This window comes from Pristiophorus japonicus, chromosome 9 (genome assembly GCF_044704955.1).
Source record: "Pristiophorus japonicus isolate sPriJap1 chromosome 9, sPriJap1.hap1, whole genome shotgun sequence".
Classification (NCBI taxonomy): Eukaryota; Metazoa; Chordata; class Chondrichthyes; family Pristiophoridae; genus Pristiophorus; species Pristiophorus japonicus.
In genome coordinates, this window is record NC_091985.1 from 129,222,628 (window position 1) to 129,240,517 (window position 17,890).

Below are 17,890 nucleotides of genomic sequence, written 5' to 3' on the forward strand. Positions count from 1 at the left end.
TTGTAGATGAATAAACCCTTGTGTGTCGTGATGGTGGTCAGAAGCTTGGATTCTTCAGCCAGTTCCTGAGTCATGTAGGCCGAAGTGAGGTCCAATTTAGTGAACAGCTTGCCATCTGCCAACGTGGCAAAAAGGTCTTCCGTCCTCGGGAGCGGGTATTGGTCCTGCAGGGACACCCGGTTGATGGTGGCTTTGTAGTCACCGCAGATCCTAACCGAGCCGTCCGCTTCAAGGACAGGAACAATGGGGCTTGCCCAGTCACAGAATTCAACAGGTGAAATTATGCCCTCTCTGAGCAGCCTGTCCAGTTCACTCTCTATTTTCTCATGCATCATGTACGGCACTGGTCTGGCTTTGTGGTGCACTGGTCTGGCGTCCGGGGTGATGCGTATAACTACTTTTGTGCCCTTGAACATTCCGACACCGGGTTGAAACAGTGACCAGAATTTTAGTAGTACCTGTGAGCATGAGCTTCGCTCCACAGATGAAATGACGTGCCACCCCCCCCCATTTCCAGTTCATCTCAGCTAGCCAGCTCCTTCCCAAAAGTGCGGGGCCATTTCCCGGAACAATCCAGAGTGGCAGCCGGTTCTGTGACCCATTGTGTGTTACCACCACGTTTGCACTGCCTAGCACTGGAATGATCTCTTGGGTGTACGTCCGTAGCTGCGTATTAATTCGCTCCAGTTTGTGCCTGCTAGCTCTGTGTGGCCATAGTTTCTCAAATTGTTGTGCACTCATGAGGGACTGGCTAGCTCCTGTGTCCAGCTCCATGCGCACCAGGATGCCATTCAATAAAACTTTCATCATCATGGGTGGCGTTTTGGTGTATGAGCTGTGGACGTCAGCCACATGAACCCGCTGAACTGCAGCATCCATGGCTTTACCCCAGGCATTGTCCTGCACTGCAAGCCCCTCGTCTGATTCCTCTGTTTCATAGATTAGCCTCACTACCGGCTGTTTGCAAACCCTAGCCAAATGTCCTCTGGCATTATAATTCCTACAGATGAAGTGCTGGAATTTGCAGCTTTTCGCATAATGTCTGCCCCGCATCTCCAGCATTGGCTGAGATCGTAGTTCACAAAAGGACTGTTAGCAGGCATTCCTCTCTGATTGTTCCCTTGGTTGTTTCTAAACACTCTGATGGTGGGTGTTAATGGTCCCCTTGATGGCGTGAATTGCCGCTCCCCTCTCCATTGTCCCCGTCGGGGGCCCCCCTTAGAGTCGGTTTCAGCTTGGCCAGTTACAAAATGCCTTTGTTTGACTGCTGCAGTTTCAAAATGCCTTTGCCTGACTGCGAGATCTTGAGCCACGTTTATCACGTTAATTCCTTGGTCCTTCGCCACGTTAGACCCAGGACTACTCGTGTAACTTAGCTTGGTCTCTTCTTCGCCCGCTATGAAAGTTTGAGCTATCAATGCTGCCCCTTCTAGAGTTAAGTCCTTGGTCTCTATGAGCTTCCTGAAGATCCTGGCATGGCTAATGCCCTCAATGAAAAAATTCCTTAACATCTCCCCCCTGCAGGCGTCTGAGAACTTACAGAGGCAGGCCAAGCGCCGCAAGTCTGCCACGAAGTCCAAGATGTTTTGCCCTTTCCGACGTCAGTATATGTAGAACCGGTGCCGGGCCATGTGTATGCTGCTCGCTGGTTTTAAGTGTTCGCTGATCAGCTGGCTGAGCTCTTCAAAAGACTTGTCGGCCGGTTTGTGGGGTGCGAGCAGGTCCTTCATCAGCGTTTTTGTTCCGCAGCTTGTTAGTAGATGCGCCCTCCGCTTGTCAGCCGCATCCTCTCCCAGCCAATCCTTCGTGACAAAGGTCTGCTGGAGTCTCTCCACAAAATCATCCCAGTCTTCACCCACACAGTAACGTACCTCTGAGCTACCGGTGGCCATGCTCTGGGTTCAGTGATTCCCGTTTCCCGTCGCCAGGTGTTGAGTCCTTAACTCTTAAACATAATCACACGAGGCATGTACTGCAGACACAGTGACTCTGTGACCTTCACCTTTATTACCGGGACCAAGGAGTCCTGGCCCTGCGAGGGACCTCCCCTTATATACCTGAATCTCCAGGTAAGGAGTGTCTCCCGCAAGTACAGCCCCTGTGGTCGAGGTGTGCATTTCTAGTAAGTATGTACAGTATGTAGTAGTTACATGAGGGTTACAATTGTATAAGGGTTACAGTAGTATGCTGGTTACATACATGACAGAATACTTGCCTTTATTAGTCAAGGCATAGAATACAAGAGCAGAGACATCATCCTTGAACTGTAGAAAACTTTAGTTGGGTCACCACATTACAGGAAAGATGTGATTTCACTGAAAAGGGTGCAGAGTAGATTTACAAGAATGTTGCCTGGACTGGAGAATTTTGGCTGTGTGGAAAGATTGGAGATGCTGGATCTCTTTTCTTTGGAACAGAGGAGGCCTGAGGGGAGACTTTATTGAGGTGCATAAAATTAGGTGGGGCTGGATAGAGAGATAGGAAAATCCTGTTTCCCTTGGCGGAGACGTCAACAACCAGAGGGCATAGGTTTAAAGTAATTGAAGGGAGGTTTCGAAGAAATATGATAGGGATCAGAAATTGAAAATTGATTTAAGGAATAATGGATAAACAGTTATGACTGAATCAAAAGGAGAAAAGGGAAGATCATGTTTCTTTCTTACTGTTCTCGTGTTTTTCTTTGATGTTTCAGTAAAGGTTTAGGAAAACATGTGTGACTGTTCCTTTGTTTGGCTGTGGCTCCTCCCCCTTTTCCAAGTGGCATTGGGAAGTTTAATTTTGGAGTTACTGAGGTTAATTAACCTATAAAAATCAGACTTTTATAATGGCCATGATCAAATTCTGGTTGATGTAAATTGTGTGGAGAGTCTTTAGTTCCAGACATAAGGCACTTCACATTAATAATTGTTATGGTTTTTAAAAATTCTGACCAATGTGCAACTGGGGAGAAAAGGATGAAATACTATTATGTGCAAAGTTGTTTTTCTGAATGTTTATTTTGAGAACAAAAACACGGAGGCTTTACAAAAGTAAAATGTTTAACTAGAGAGTTTAACCTGAAAAAGGCTGTAGGCTGAAGTTGGCGATGATTGATGGTGTCTGTGTTTGTCAGCTTTCGAAACAAAGGAAGTTAACTCTTTCACAGGCAGCTGTGAACTCTGTTTTAACTCAGTGGGTGATACCTTTTGAATATTGGAAATTTTCTTAATATGAAGAGGATCACCAGAGATTCTGCTTCTTTTATTTTAAGTAGGTGACCATCGTGAAGAAGCGATGTTGTTTAAAGGGATTAGTGGATTGTGCCTGAGGGGTCAGGTAACTGACTACATCTGAGAGTAAATCTCAGATGTGGGATTTGTCCTCTCCAGGGGAATGAGGAAGAAGGGGTGCCTAATGGGATACCCCACCTAATCAGGTACAGTATGATCCAAAGGGAAGTGGACAGGACACGGAAGCTGGAAGAATCTCCTTGGGTCCCAGATTTAGAACTATCTCCTGTCCACAGACATACCTCGCAAACCCTGCCAATCTCACAGAGTAGTAAGAGACAGTTCATGAATGGTAGAAGTAGGGATGGCTGAGGGTACAGGATAGGGGTACATTTACAGTGGCATGGTAATCATACCACTGTAACCACCCATTTTATCAAGGGGTGCAAGGACGGGAGCACGGTTGTACAAGCAGTAGAGTTTTTTTTTTAAAGACTCATCCAAAGGCTCCTTTTCCAACGAATAAACAGAGATGTGGGAAAAGCGAATTGTTTGTCATAAACACATCCCAGGGCCAACAACTGGGCTAATGGTAATCTCAACTCAGGTGATATTGTACCATAATGTGCATCATAAAGTGATACCTGTAATATTGAATCTGACCAAAGTGGGACTACCTGGGTGGTGCAAGCCTAAAACAGCGCGGCTACATGGGAGAATGATCAAGGGATTTTGGCAGAGGGCCAGTACAACTTGCACTGAGTTCAGGGAGAGTGATGGGCTTGATCGTACCTTGACAAGAATGGTGTTGAGACTAGTGAGGAGAATTATAACAGAAGACGGTGAGGCCTGATTAATATGTTGCAACTGGTTTAGTGCTCAAAAGGGGGTACATCAGATTATAGAAGGGGAACAAATCATCTTCAACGAAACGGCTCGGAGTAATGTATGGATCTTGGTTAGTGGAACAAGCCCAAGGAAACTTGCAGCATATTGCAGAGGGAAAGCTCTCTTTCTGGGTAACTGATTGAGACCGAGGGCAATGTCCACTTAACAACTGTCTAAGACTCTGTGCCAAGTCAGAAGGTTGGTACAGGTGCACCCGGTGGCACGAGTGTCAGTTACAGGAACAGAATGACATCACCCTGTTAGAGATAGTAGGGTATTACTCAAGCATGCCTGAGAAAATTTAGTAGGATACAATGAACACGGGAAATTAAACCGGATGGATGGGATAACATGGAATTGCACCATGAAGGTAATTGTGGGACAGCATTTTCTTGTACGATCTGTATAAAGAAGGAAGGGTGAATATTGTGTCAGCACCATACACCGGGAATACCAGTACGGTACCAACCTGACTTGTCCCATTGCGACAGGAACCTTTTGTATTACCCCAGTCCAAACTGTGAGTCTTGGGGCGCGGGTTTCATTAAGTAATTATTTGCGTAGGCAAATAAATATCACTGTGAGAAAGGAGTTAAAAGTGTAACTGCCAAAGGGAAGATATAATAGGGCCAATTGAGGACCAAGTACAATGGGCATTAAGCGAAATGGGGAACAGAGGGTCACAATGGCTAGACGCTGAGGTGATACGGTACATATGATCGAGACAGTCCGACAATGAACCACGAGACTATGTGTGGTGTTCATGTTATCTATTGTCGAACAACATGCGGTGAGGGTGGCACCTGTTAACATATTTGACATAGCCAGTATAGACCAAGAAGTTCAAAACTTAGCCCAATGTTTGAGAACCCATTTACTAAAGGGAAACGATCTGACTTCGCAGTTGTCAGAAACCGGGGACAAGGTCGCCAGACAAATGCTGCAAGTCGAGGAAAGCCGAGAGCCTCATGCCCAAACTATCAATAAAATAAGTGTGCAACTAAATGATCTAACCCAAGAAAGAAATAAAGAACTTGTATGTGCAATGTACGGCACATGGTTACCAGGGAACATCCGATACAATGTAAACTAGATGAAACAGGAAAATACCCAATTGGATAAGTAATGAGCAGTTATCCAAATGGACTAAGGGCGGTATTACCCTCTGTGATGTTCGTAGGACAACACACGTGTTCTTGTCCCAAAGTAATTGTATTACCAGAGAATTGAAATAGGTATGGTTCTAGCTATCCCACAGATAAAGGGTACAGATGCCGAACCTCTGTGGGCAGTACAGACCATAGACGAAATACAAGGCCAATCCCGGGTTCAGTTCCACGATACACCCCCTTATGCGGTAAAACTCAGTGACACATTTCAAGGGGTGCATACCGATGGTTGCACGCAATATTTGGATGTGATAGTGTGCGCGCACCCCATGGGAGGAGGGCAATATATAGCGTGCCGGTTCACTCAGACAGTTAATTGCATGTTGGAAATCAGCCCCCTTAAGCAGGGAGGGACTGAGGTGGCAGCCCGGTATGATGGGACATACTGCATATCTACCAAGGAAAATGAGTACAAGCATGGTAATGTCATATGTGCGATCCCACAACCTAATTTCTGTTTTACGCCTAAAGCTGTGGTCGAACTAGGCCATCAATACCTATTCCCACGAAGAGAGGAACGCATCAAGAACATCACTTTAAACAACCCGAGATGGGATGGTGAAATAGAACAATATGACATACCAAGTTGGCAAGACATTCCCCGTCTCAAAGAACATTTGACGCAATTGAAAAAGGACACTGAGAAAAGGATACGTCGTTATCATGAAATTTTGGAAGATTCCATACAGCATTCAAAGGACATTGAAGAAACCCTGGAAGACACTCAATAATGGGAACATGTATGGAATTGGGGAATGAATGTGAATATCCGCCCGTGGATTTGTATATTCTCTCACGTATTGGTGATCATACAGTTAGGGCTAGCTGTCAGATGGGGATGCATGGCATGCAGAAAGAGGGAACAGAGGAGGAACGCAAAAGCTTTAATTATGGAACAATGAAAGTTGTTAGCCGAGTAACCTGAAATACTTTGAGATGTAGGTCATGTCCCGAGTCCCCCAAACTGCATGGCTGATCACCACAGAACGGAGCAGGGGGCACAGGATGAAGTAGAATTAGGTTGGTAATCTTCGGCTGGTTAGCCAAGTACCAAAAGGGGGGACTGAAGTGGGGCTATCGAGCTCTGTTATAATTAAAGGGTTAAGAATGGATCTCGGAATTAAAATGAGATGACATAGGCTTTTGTAGTGGTCAACTTTATAAGGGTGTTTAAAGGGAAGTAACATATCAGAATGATTAATTGTTACAAGCTGTGTAACCCGAGGACAATTACAGGAGGCCAAACAGTTTGAACCACAGGAAACCCAGAGAGGCAGATAAACAGGGCAAGGAGTCAAAAGTGACACAATGGAAAAACTCCATCTGGTCAAGGCAAGAGAGATAAGATAACATTCCAATGTGCTAATGAACTTTTGGGACACAGTGAGGTTTATGGAAAAGTACTGGAAATAGGCGTGGTCAAGATTGTACCTTTACTTTGAGTGACAAGGGTTTTGACTATTCAAATCAATGTATGTCTCATATATTGAATGTCCGGCCATTATAGGCGGAGGAACTGTATAAAAACCCTGTGTTTTCTTTATTCAGGGAGAGCAAGTGAGGACGGCTCAGCAACAGGTTGACTGCAGATTTGACGCTCCCTTGCAAGAAATTAAAGACGACTTGAATCTTCAAATCCAGACCTAGTGTTGAGTGTTAATTTTAAATACTCCACTACAACTCTTGACCTCCAGAATCGTGGGAATCGTGCATTATCATGCCATTGCTAAGGATAGCCACACTTTATGGCAGAAGGGCAAAAAAATTTAGCGCTATGGTCCATTTTATATCGCTCGCGGTAACGCCCATTTTCAAAAGTGGAAATGAGGTGCTTTGAGAATGGGCGAGAAGCCGGCGATCAGAAAACCCTTTTTTACCGCCCACGCCGGAAATATCGCCAAGTTTTGAGCGCTAAGCTCAAAAGTGCAGATTCTAGCCCCTGGCCTTCAAACACTTTCTTCCTCAGGCGACCGAAGGCTGTGCTGGCGCATTGGAGGCGGTGTTGAACCTTGTCGTCGATGCCTGCCCTGGCCAAAGACCACCCTAAGTGGAGGAAGAGCATCCAGGAGGGCGCTGAGCACCTGGAGTCTCGTCGCCGAGAGCATGCAGAAATCAAGCGCAGGCTGCGGAAGGAGTGTGCAGCAAACCTGTCCCACCCACCCTTTCCTTCAACCACTGTCTGTCCCACCTGTGACAGAGACTGTAATTCCCGTATTGGACTGTACAGTCACCAGAGAACTCACTTTTAGAGTGGAAGCAAGTCTTCCTCGATTTTGAGGGACTGCCTATGATGATGATGATGATGATGATGACTGAGTTTGCTCAGGCGGGACACCAAAATAAGTCTCAGTGCTCCTGGGGTTAGGGTGGGGAAATATCAGCAATGTTTCCCACCCCACCCCTGGCAAGGTTGGATGAGGACGATAATTGGAACCTTAAGATTGAATAACCGGCTGAAACCCGAGTTCTGAATTTCACCTAATACGGGTGAGAACGGGACGGCGTTGGGTCGGACTTCAATGGAGAGTAAAATCGCGCGAGGTGCAACACGGGAGTCCCACCCGAAGCCGCCCTGTGGGTTAGGTTACAATCAGGAGCTTTCCGGTTCTGAAGACCACGGTGACTGATATCACTATCCCCGTTAACTACCTACCTCCCATAACTTGAAATGCCTTCCACTCGCAGGAACTAGTCTAGTTTCTGTTTGAATGGCGGCAGCGAATCCACATTCCCCGCACGTACTGGTAACATCATCCAGAGGATGACGGCTCTCTGTCACTTCCAGTAAAATTAACATACTCAAACCCAATCCCCTGAGTGACTTGCTTCCTCATGCAGTCAGTTCGAAAAAACATTTCCATGAAATTTATTACATTTCCTTGTTGCCGTTCATTGGTTTAGTTCAAATCCAAATCTTCAAAACTCAATTCCCTGAATATATCCTCAGGGATGCTCAAAGTGATACCAATATATTTTTCATTAATTGTGAAAGGTATGGAAAGAGAATCTTCCACTGGCTTCACTTGCTCAAATCTGTTATTTTCTCTCCCACGGGCGATGCCTGGCTACCTACTTAATCAAAGTCACACGTGCAGCACGGACATAATTAAACATTTAATGCTGTAAGAAGAGGGATTGTTGAAAATGTTGGTGTAGACGCAACATTGTGAGCTAGATTGATCACTGACAGAAAAGTGTGGAGATGTGGGATGGGGGATGGCGGGGGGATGATTACAGGCAAGTTTTAATACTTGAAAACCAAGTCCAAGAACAGAGGGATCTGGGCTGCATATTCACAAATGCTTGAAGGTGGCAGAGCAAGTTGAGAATGCAGTTAGAAAGTGTATGGGAGACTTGGCTTTGTAAACAGGGGCATTAAATACAAAACCAAGGGAGTCATGCTAAACCTTTACAAATCTCTGTTTCGGCCTTAGCTGGAGTATTGTGTGCAATTTTGAGCACCACACTTTAGGATTAATGTCAAGTCCCTGGAGAGGATACAAAGGAGGTTTACCAGGATGATACCAGAGATGAGGAAGTTCAGTTATGTGGAGAGATTGGGGAAGTTGGGATTGTTGACCTTAGAGGAGAGAAGGTTAAGGGAAGCCCTAATAGAGGTATTCAAAATTATGAGGGGTCTTGATAGAGCAAGTAAGGAGAAACTATTTCCTTTGGCAAGTGGGTCGGTAACTAGAGGTCACAGATTTAAAATAATTGGCAAAAGAACTAGAGCAGAAATAAGGAGAAATGTTTTCACACAGATGGTTGTTAAGATCTGGAATGCACTACCTGAAAGGGTGATGGAATCAGATTCAATAGGAACTTTCAAAAGGCAATTAAAAGAAAAAAGACTTACATTTACATAGCGCCTTTCACAACCTCAGCACGTCCTGAAGCACTTTTGAAGTGTAGTCACTGTTGTAATGTAGGAAATGGACATGTACTTGAAGAGGAGCAATGCGCAGGGTTATGGAGAACAATCTGGGGTATGGAACTAAATTGGGCAGTTCCTTCAAAGAGCCGGCACAGGCACGATGGGCTGATTGGCCTCCTTCTGTACAGTAAGATTCTATGTTCCAAATCGCAAAGTCTTTTTGCAGAAAGTCCTGCTGGAAATTAATAAAGTGCCAAAAAGTTGTTAAAAAAAACAGATGCCCTGCCAAGGATATTCACAATGCTCTAAAGGCTGTAAGTTTGCCAATCAAACAGATTATGAATTTCAGTATGGGTCTGGTGTTGAGGTTATTAAAGTTGAACTATTTCCATAACCCTGCAAATTGATCCCCTTCAAATACATGTCCAATTGCTACATTACTTATCTCAAAAATGCTTCATTGGCTGTAAAACTCTTCAGGACGTCCTGAGGTTGTGAAAGGCACCCTATAAATATAAGTCTTTTTTTCTTTTAATTGCCTTTTGGAAGTTCCTATTGAATCTGATTCTACCACCTTTTCAGATAGTGCAATCCAGATCACAATGCAGAACAGTGGCAAATGGAATTCAATCCGGGGAAGTGTGAGGTAATGCATTTGGGGAGGGCTAACAAGGCAAAGGAATCAAGGTAGGACACTGAGAAGTGTAGAAGAACAAAGGGATCTTGGAGTGCATGTCCATAGACCTCTGAAGGTAGCAGACCAGGTAAATAAGGTGGTTAAGAAGGCATATGGAATACTTGCCTTTATTAGCAGAGGCATAGAATACAACAGCAAGGAGGTTATGCTTGAACTGTATAAAACACTAGTTAGGCCACAGCAAGAGTACTGCGTGCAGTTCTGGTCACCACATTACAGGAATGATGTGATTGCACTGGAGAGGGTACTGAGGAGATTTACGAGGATGTTGCCTGGACTGGAGAATTTTAGCTATGAGGAAAGATTGGATAGGCAGGGTTTATTTTCTTTGAAACAGAGGAGGCTGAGGTGAGACCTTCTTGAGGTATATCAAATTATGAGGGGCCTGGATAGAGTGGATGGGAAGGATCTATTTCCCTTAGCAGAGGGGTCAACAACCAGGGGGCAAAGATTAAAAGTAATTGGTAGGAGGTTTAGAGAGGATTTGAGGGGAAATTTCTTCACCCAGAGGGTAGAGGGGGTCTGGATCGCACTGTTTGAAAGGGTGGTAGAGGTAGAAACCTTCACCACATTTAAAAAGTACTTGGATGTGCACTTGAAGTGCTGTAACCTACAGGGCTACAGACCAAGAGCTGGCAAGTGGGTTTAGGCTGGGTAGCTCTTTGTCGGTTAGCGCAGACACGAGGGCCGAAATGGCCTCCTTCCGTGCTGTAAATTTCTATGATTCTACAACAATCTTCTGAGTGAAAATGTTGATCCACATTTCCCCTCTAGTTGTTTTGTCAATATAATAAGTGAAATAAATTAAAGCAATGTTTTTGGACCCCGTGTTGCTTTATGAATAACAGTACAATAAATATATCAATAAAATAGTACACATTGAGATATAGTAGCTTCTAAGTTGAAGGCACTGAAGAAGCTTATTTGATCTTCCGATAGTAACCTAGATTTTAAGCAAAAACACAATCTTAATTAACTCCTCAGAGCAGAGATTTGATAGAGGTGTTCAAAATCATGAAAGGTTTTCATAGAGTCGATGGAAAGAAACTGTTTTACAGTGGTAGAACGTTCGGTAACCAGAGGACACAGATTTAAGGTAATTGGCAAAAGAACCAGAGGCAACCTGAGGGAACATTTTTTCACACAGCAAGTTATTGTGATCTGGAATACACAGCCTGAAAGGGTGGTGGAAGCAGATTCAATAGTAACTTCCAAAAGGGAATTGGTTAAAAACTTTAAGGGGAAAAAAATTACAGGGCTTTGGGCAATGTTCCTGTAAAGCTGTACAGCTACATGCTGCTAGCCGGCTTCACAATGGAAAAACTGCGCATGCGCGGAAATCTGAATGGGCCACGCACCCAAAACAAAATTTAGAGGGAACATTGGCTATGGGGAAAGAGCAGGGGAATGGGACTAATTGTATAGCTGTACTAAAGAGCCAGCACAGGCACGATGGACTGACTGGCCTCCTCTGTGTACAGTACTACAGTATGCAGACGATGTTTGCGTCTGCGCACACTCAGAGGCCGAACTCGAAGCCATCGTCAACATTTTCACTGAGGCGTACGAAATCATGGGCCTTACGCTAAACATCCATAAGACAAAGGTCCTCCACCAACCTGTCCCCGCCACACAGCACTGACCCCCGGTCATCAAATCCACGGCTTGGCCTTGGACAACGTGGACCATTTTCCATACCTCAGGAGCCTACTGTCAGCAAGGGCAGACATCAATGCCGAGGTCCAACACTGTCTCCGGTGTGCCAGCGCAGCCTTCGGTCACTTGAGGAAGAAAGTGTTTGAAGACCAGAACTGTTATATATGTAAACCTGTATATACCTTGTATAGCCACCAGACGGCTCAACCCCTGGAGTCCCAAGGGATCCCACAATCCCTTGGGAACACAGGTATTTAAGGAGGCCTCACAGCTGGAGAGGCACTCTGGAGACCTGTAATAAAAGACTAAGGTCACACTTTACTTTGAGCTCACAGTATCCAGTCAGACTCTTTATTCATACAGAACAACTGGCGACGAGATACAGATGATGAACCCACCGATGCAAAGAACAGTGGGCATCCTGGAGAAATTCTTGAAGGGAGATGATTGGGAAACCTTCGTGGAGTGATTTGACCAATACTTCGTGACCAACGAGCTGGAAGGAGAAGCGAATGCTGCCAAACGAAGGGTGATTCTCCTTCGTCTGTGGGGCACCAACGTATGGCCTCATGAAAAATCTGCTTGCTCCAGCAAAACCCACAGAGAAATCATATGATGATTTGTGCACACTGGTCCTGGAGAATCTGAACTCGAAGGAAAGCATTCTGATGGCGAGGTACTGGTTCTACACCTACAAAAGGTCTGAAGGCCAGGAAGTGGCGAGTTATGTTGGCGAGCTAAGACCCCTTGCAGGACATTGCGAATTCACAGGACATTTGGATCAAATGCTCAGAGACGTTTTCGTACTTGGCATTGGCCATGAAGTGACACTTCACAAACTTTTGACTGTAGAGACCCCAACCTTCAGTCAGGCCATAGCGATAGCCCAGGAGTTCATTGCCACCAGTGACAATACGAAGCAAATCTCTCAGCACACAAGTGCTGCTACAAGTACTGTAAGCAAAGTGATGTTGTTTTCAAATGGCAACATACAGGGCAGGCCCCATATGCAGATGTCTCAGAGTCCACTATCAAGGGTGATGAATGCAAGGCCATTAACACCTTGTTGGCGCTGCGGGAGTGATCATCGTTTCCATTCATGCTGCTTCAAAGGGTACGTTTGCAAGGGCTGTGGAACAATGGGACACCTCCAACGTATATGCAGGCGAGCTGCAAACCCTGTTAATCCTGCAAACCACCATGTTGCAGAGGAGGACAGATCCACGGTGGATCACGATGAACCAGAGTAACATATGGAGGAGCAGAGGTATATGGGGTGCACACATTTACCACAAAGTGTCCCCCGATAATGCTGAAGGTTGAATTAAATGGACTCCCGGTGTCAATGGAGCTGGACATGGGCACGAGTCAGTCCATTATGAGCAAAAAGACATTCGGAAAATTGTGGTGCAGCAAGGCCTCAAGGCCAGTCTTGACTCCCATTCGCACAAAACTGAGAACTTACACAAAGGAACTGATTCCCGTAATCGGCAGGTCTCCTACGATGGAACGGTGCACAAGCTATCACTCTGGGTGGTACCGGGCGATGGTCCCCTGCTGCTCGGCAGGAGCTGGCTGGGAAAGATACCCTGGAACTGGGACGACGTCCGAGTGCTCTCGTCTGCTGATGACACTTCGTGTGCCCAGGTCTTAAACAAGTTCCCTTCGCTGTTTGAACCAGGCATCGGGAAGTTCCAAGGAGCAAAAATGCAGATCCACCTAATTCCGGGGGCGCGACCCATCCATCACAAGGCGAGAGCAATACCGTACATGATGGGAGAAAGGGTAACAATCGAGCTAGACTGGCTGCAATGAGAGGGCATCATTTCACCGATCGAATTCAACGACTGGGTCAGTCTGATTGTTCCAGTCCTCAAGTGTGGCGATTACAAAGTAACTATCAATCGTTTCTCCCTGCAGGATCAATACCCACTACCAAAGACTGACAACCTTTTTGCTATGCTGGCAAGAGGAAAGACGTTCATGAAGCTGGACTTGACCTCGGCTTACGTGACGCAGGAACTGGAGGAATCATCAAAGGGCCCCACCTGCATCAACACGCACAAAGGTCTCTTCATTTATAACAGATGCCCGTTTGGAATTTGATCAGCCGCGGCGATATTCCAGAGAAACATGGAAAGCTTACTGAAGTCGGTCCCGCACACTGTGGTCTTCCAGGACCACATCTTGGTTACAGGTCGGGACACAGTCGATCATCTGCAGAACCTGGAGGAGGTTCTTAGTTGACTCAACCGTGTGGGGTTCAGGTTAAAACGCTCGAAGTGCATTTTCCTGGTGTCTGAAGTGGAGTTCCTGGGGAGACGAATCGCAGCGGACGGCATCAGGCCCACCAACGCGAAGACGGAGGCAATCGAGAACACACTGAGGCCACAGAACGTGACGGAGCTGCGGTCGTTTCTAGGACTCCTGAACTACTTTGGTAACTTCTTACCGGGTCTCAGTACACTGCTAGAACCACTGCATGCTTTACTGCGTAAAGGAGACAAATGGGTTTGGGGCAAAAGCCAAGAAAATGCCTTTGTAAAAGCGAGAAAATTGTTATGCTCAAACAAATTGTTTGTGTTGTATGATCCATGTAAGCGTTTGGTACTAGCATGTGATGCATCCTCGTATGGCATCGGATGTGCATTGCAACAAGTTAATGAATCTGGGAAAGCAACCGGTTGCTTATGCATCCAGAAGTTTGTCTAATGCCGAGATGGCCTACAGCATAACTGAAAAAGAAGCGTTAGCGTGTGTTTATTGGGTAAAGAAAATTCATCAATATCTGCTTGGGCTCAAATTTGAATTGGAAACTGACCATAAGCCACTAATATCCCTGTTTTCCGAAAGTAAGGGCATAAATATGAATGCACCGGCCAGCATCCAGAGATGGCCGCTCACGTTGTCCGCATACAACTATGCCATCCGCCACAGGCCAGGCACAGGAAACTGTGCCAATGCTCTCAGTAAGTTGCCATTGCCCACCATGGGGGTGGAAATGGCACAGCCCGCAAATTAGTCATGGTTATGGAAGCATTCGAGAGTGAGCAATCACCCGTCACAGACCGACAGATTAGAACCTGGACGAGCCAGGACACCTTACTGTCCCTAGTAAATAATTGTGTGTTTTACGGGAGCTGGTCCAGTGTCCCAGTGGAAATGCAGGAAGAGATAAAGCCGTACCAGCGGCACAAAGATGAAATATCTTTACAGGTAGACTGCCTTCTGTGGGGTAATCGGGTAGTGGTCCCCAAGAAGGGCAGCGACACTTTCATCAATGACCTCCACAGCACTCACCCAGGCATTGTAATGATGAAAGCGATAGCCAGATCCCAAGTGTGATGGCCCGGTATTGATGCGGACTTAGAGTTCTGCGTGCATAGATGTAACACATGCTCACTGTTAAGCAATGCACCCAGGGAGGCGCCACTAAGTTTATGGTTTTGGCCCTCCAAACCGTGGTCCAGGGTCCATGTTGACTATGCAGGCCCGTTTTTGGGTAAAATGTCCCTTGTGGTTGTAGATGCGTACTTCAAATGGATTGAATGTGAGATAATTTTGGCAAGCACGTCCGCTGCCACCACTAAAAGCCTGCGGGCCATGTTTGCCACGCACAGACTGCCTGATGACCTTGTGAGCGACAACGGGCCATGTTTCACCAGTGCCGAGTTCAAAGAGTTCATGACCCCTAACAGGTTCAAACATGTTACATCTGCCCCGTTCAAACCAGCATCCAATGGTCAGGCAGAGCGAGCAGTGCAAACTATCAAGCAGGGCTTGAAGAGGGTAACTGAAGGCTCACTGCAGACTCGCCTATCCCGAGTCCTGCTTAGCTATTGCACGAGACCCCACTCGCTCTCTGGGATTCCACCCGCTGAATTGCTCATGAAAAGGGCACTTAAGACAAGGTTCTCGTTAGTTCAACCTGATCTACATGAACAGGTAGAGAGCAGGCAGCTTCAACAAAGTACATATCATGATAGCGCAAATGTGTCACGCGAAATTAAAATCAATGATCCTGTATTTGTATTGAACTATGGACAAGGTCCCAAGTGGCTTCCTGGCACTATTGTGGCCAAAGAGGGGAGCAGGATGTTTCAGGTCTAACTTTCAAATGGACTCATTCACCGGAAACACTTGGACCAAATCAAACTCAGATTCACGGACTATCCTGAGCAACCCACTTTGGATCCTACCTTCTTTGACCCCACAACATACACACCAGTGGCAACCGACACACCAGCTGGCCACGAAGCAGAACCCATCACCCACAGCAGCCCAGCAGGACTCACCACACCAGGCAGCCCAGCAAGGCCAGCTGCACAGCAGCCCAGCGAGGGCCCAACAAACGATTCATCAAAACCAGCATTTGCACCGAGATGATCAACCAGGGATAGAAAGGCCCCAGATCGAATCTCCTTGTAAATAGTTACACTGTTGACTTTGGGGGGGTGGGGGAGTGTTGCTCTATATGTAAACCTGTATATACCTTGTATAGCCACCAGTGTGCTCATCCCCTGGAGTCTCAAGGGATCCCAAAATCCCTTGGGAGCACAGGTACTTAAGGAGGCCTCATAGGCTGGAGAGGCACTCTGGAGACCTGCAATAAAAGACTAAGGTCACACTTTACTTTGAGCTCACAGTATCGTCAGACTCTTTATTCATACACAACAAGGACTTAAATCTGGCACCAAACTTATGGTCTGCAGGGCAGTAGTGATACCCGCCCTCCTATATGGCTCAGAGATGTGGACCATATACAGCAGACACCTCAAAGCACTGGAGAAGTACCACCAGCACTGCCTCTGCAAGATCCTGCAAATCCACTGGGAGGATAGACGCACCAACGTCAGTGATCTTGCTCAGGCCAACATCCCCGGCATCGAAGCGCTGACTACACTCGACCAGCTCCATTGGGCGGGCCACATCGTCTGCATGCCCGACACGAGACTTCCGAAGCAAGTGTTCTACTCGGAACTCCTACATGGTAAGTGAGCCCCAGGTGGGCAGAGGAAATGCTTCAAGGACACCCTCAAAGCCTCCTTGATAAAGTATAACATTCCCACCGGCACCTGGGAATCCCTGACTCAAGACCGCCCTAAGTGGAGGAAGAGCATCCGGGAGGGCGCTGAGCACCTGGAGTCTCATCGCCGAGAGCATGCAGAAACCAAGCGCAGACTGCGGAAGGAGCGTGCGGCAAACCAGACTCCCCACCCACCACTGTCTGTCCCATCTGTTACAGAGACTGTAATTCCAGCTTTGGACTGTACAGTCACCTGAGAACTCACTTTTAGAGTGGAAGCAAGTCTTCCTCGATTTCGAGGGACTGCCTATGATGATTCTATAATGGTACTGTGTCAAGCGAGCATAGCTGTATATTCAACATTATAAATAAAAAGTTACACGGTGCTGATTTATGCTAAATGCAAAAAATAAAATAGCAAAGAAAAAGGAATCAAGTGAAGGAAACATTTAACTTAGCTTTCCAGAATTGAAAGCCTTTTGAATTCTTCTCAATCAAAGACAGACAAGCAGCAGTTTATCAACAATAGAGCTGGCCTCGAGTGCCATCCTCCAAGGTCTCCATATTCACACACCACAGTGATGTATGCACTAGAAACATAGAAACATAGAAAATAGGTGCAGGAGTAGGCCATCCGGCCCTTCGAGCCTGCACCACCATTCAATAAGATCATGGCTGATCATTCCCTCAGTACTCCGTTCCTGCTTTCTCTCCATACCCCTTGATCCCTTTAGCTGCAAGGGCCATATCTAACTCCCTCTTGAATACATCTAATGAACTGGCATCAACAACTCTCTGCGGTAGAGAATTCCACAGGTTAACAACTCTCTGAGTGAAGAAGTTCCTCCTCATCTCAGTCCTAAATGGCTTACCCCTTATCCTTAGACTGTGTCCCCTGGTTCTGGACTTCCCCAACATCAGGAACATTCGTCCTGCATCTAACCTGTCCAGTCCCGTCAGAATCTTATATGTTTCTATGAGATCCCCTCTCATCCTTCTAAACTCCAGTGAATACAGGTCCAGTTGATCCAGTCTCTCCTCATATGTCAGTCCTGCGGCCTCACCAAGGCCCTGTACAACTGCAGTAAGACTTCCCTGCTCCTATACTCAAATCTCCTTGCTATGAAGGCCAACATGAAATTTGCCTTCTTCACTGCCTGCTGTACCTGCATGCCAACTTTCAGTGACTGATGTACCATGACACGCAGGTCTCGTTGCACCTCCCCTTTTCCTAATCTGCCGCCATTCAGATAATATTCTGCCTTCGTATTTTTGCCATCAAAGTGGATAACCTCACATTTATCCACATTATACTGCATCTGCCATGTATTTGCCCACTCGCCTAACTTGTCCAAGTCACCCTGCAATCTC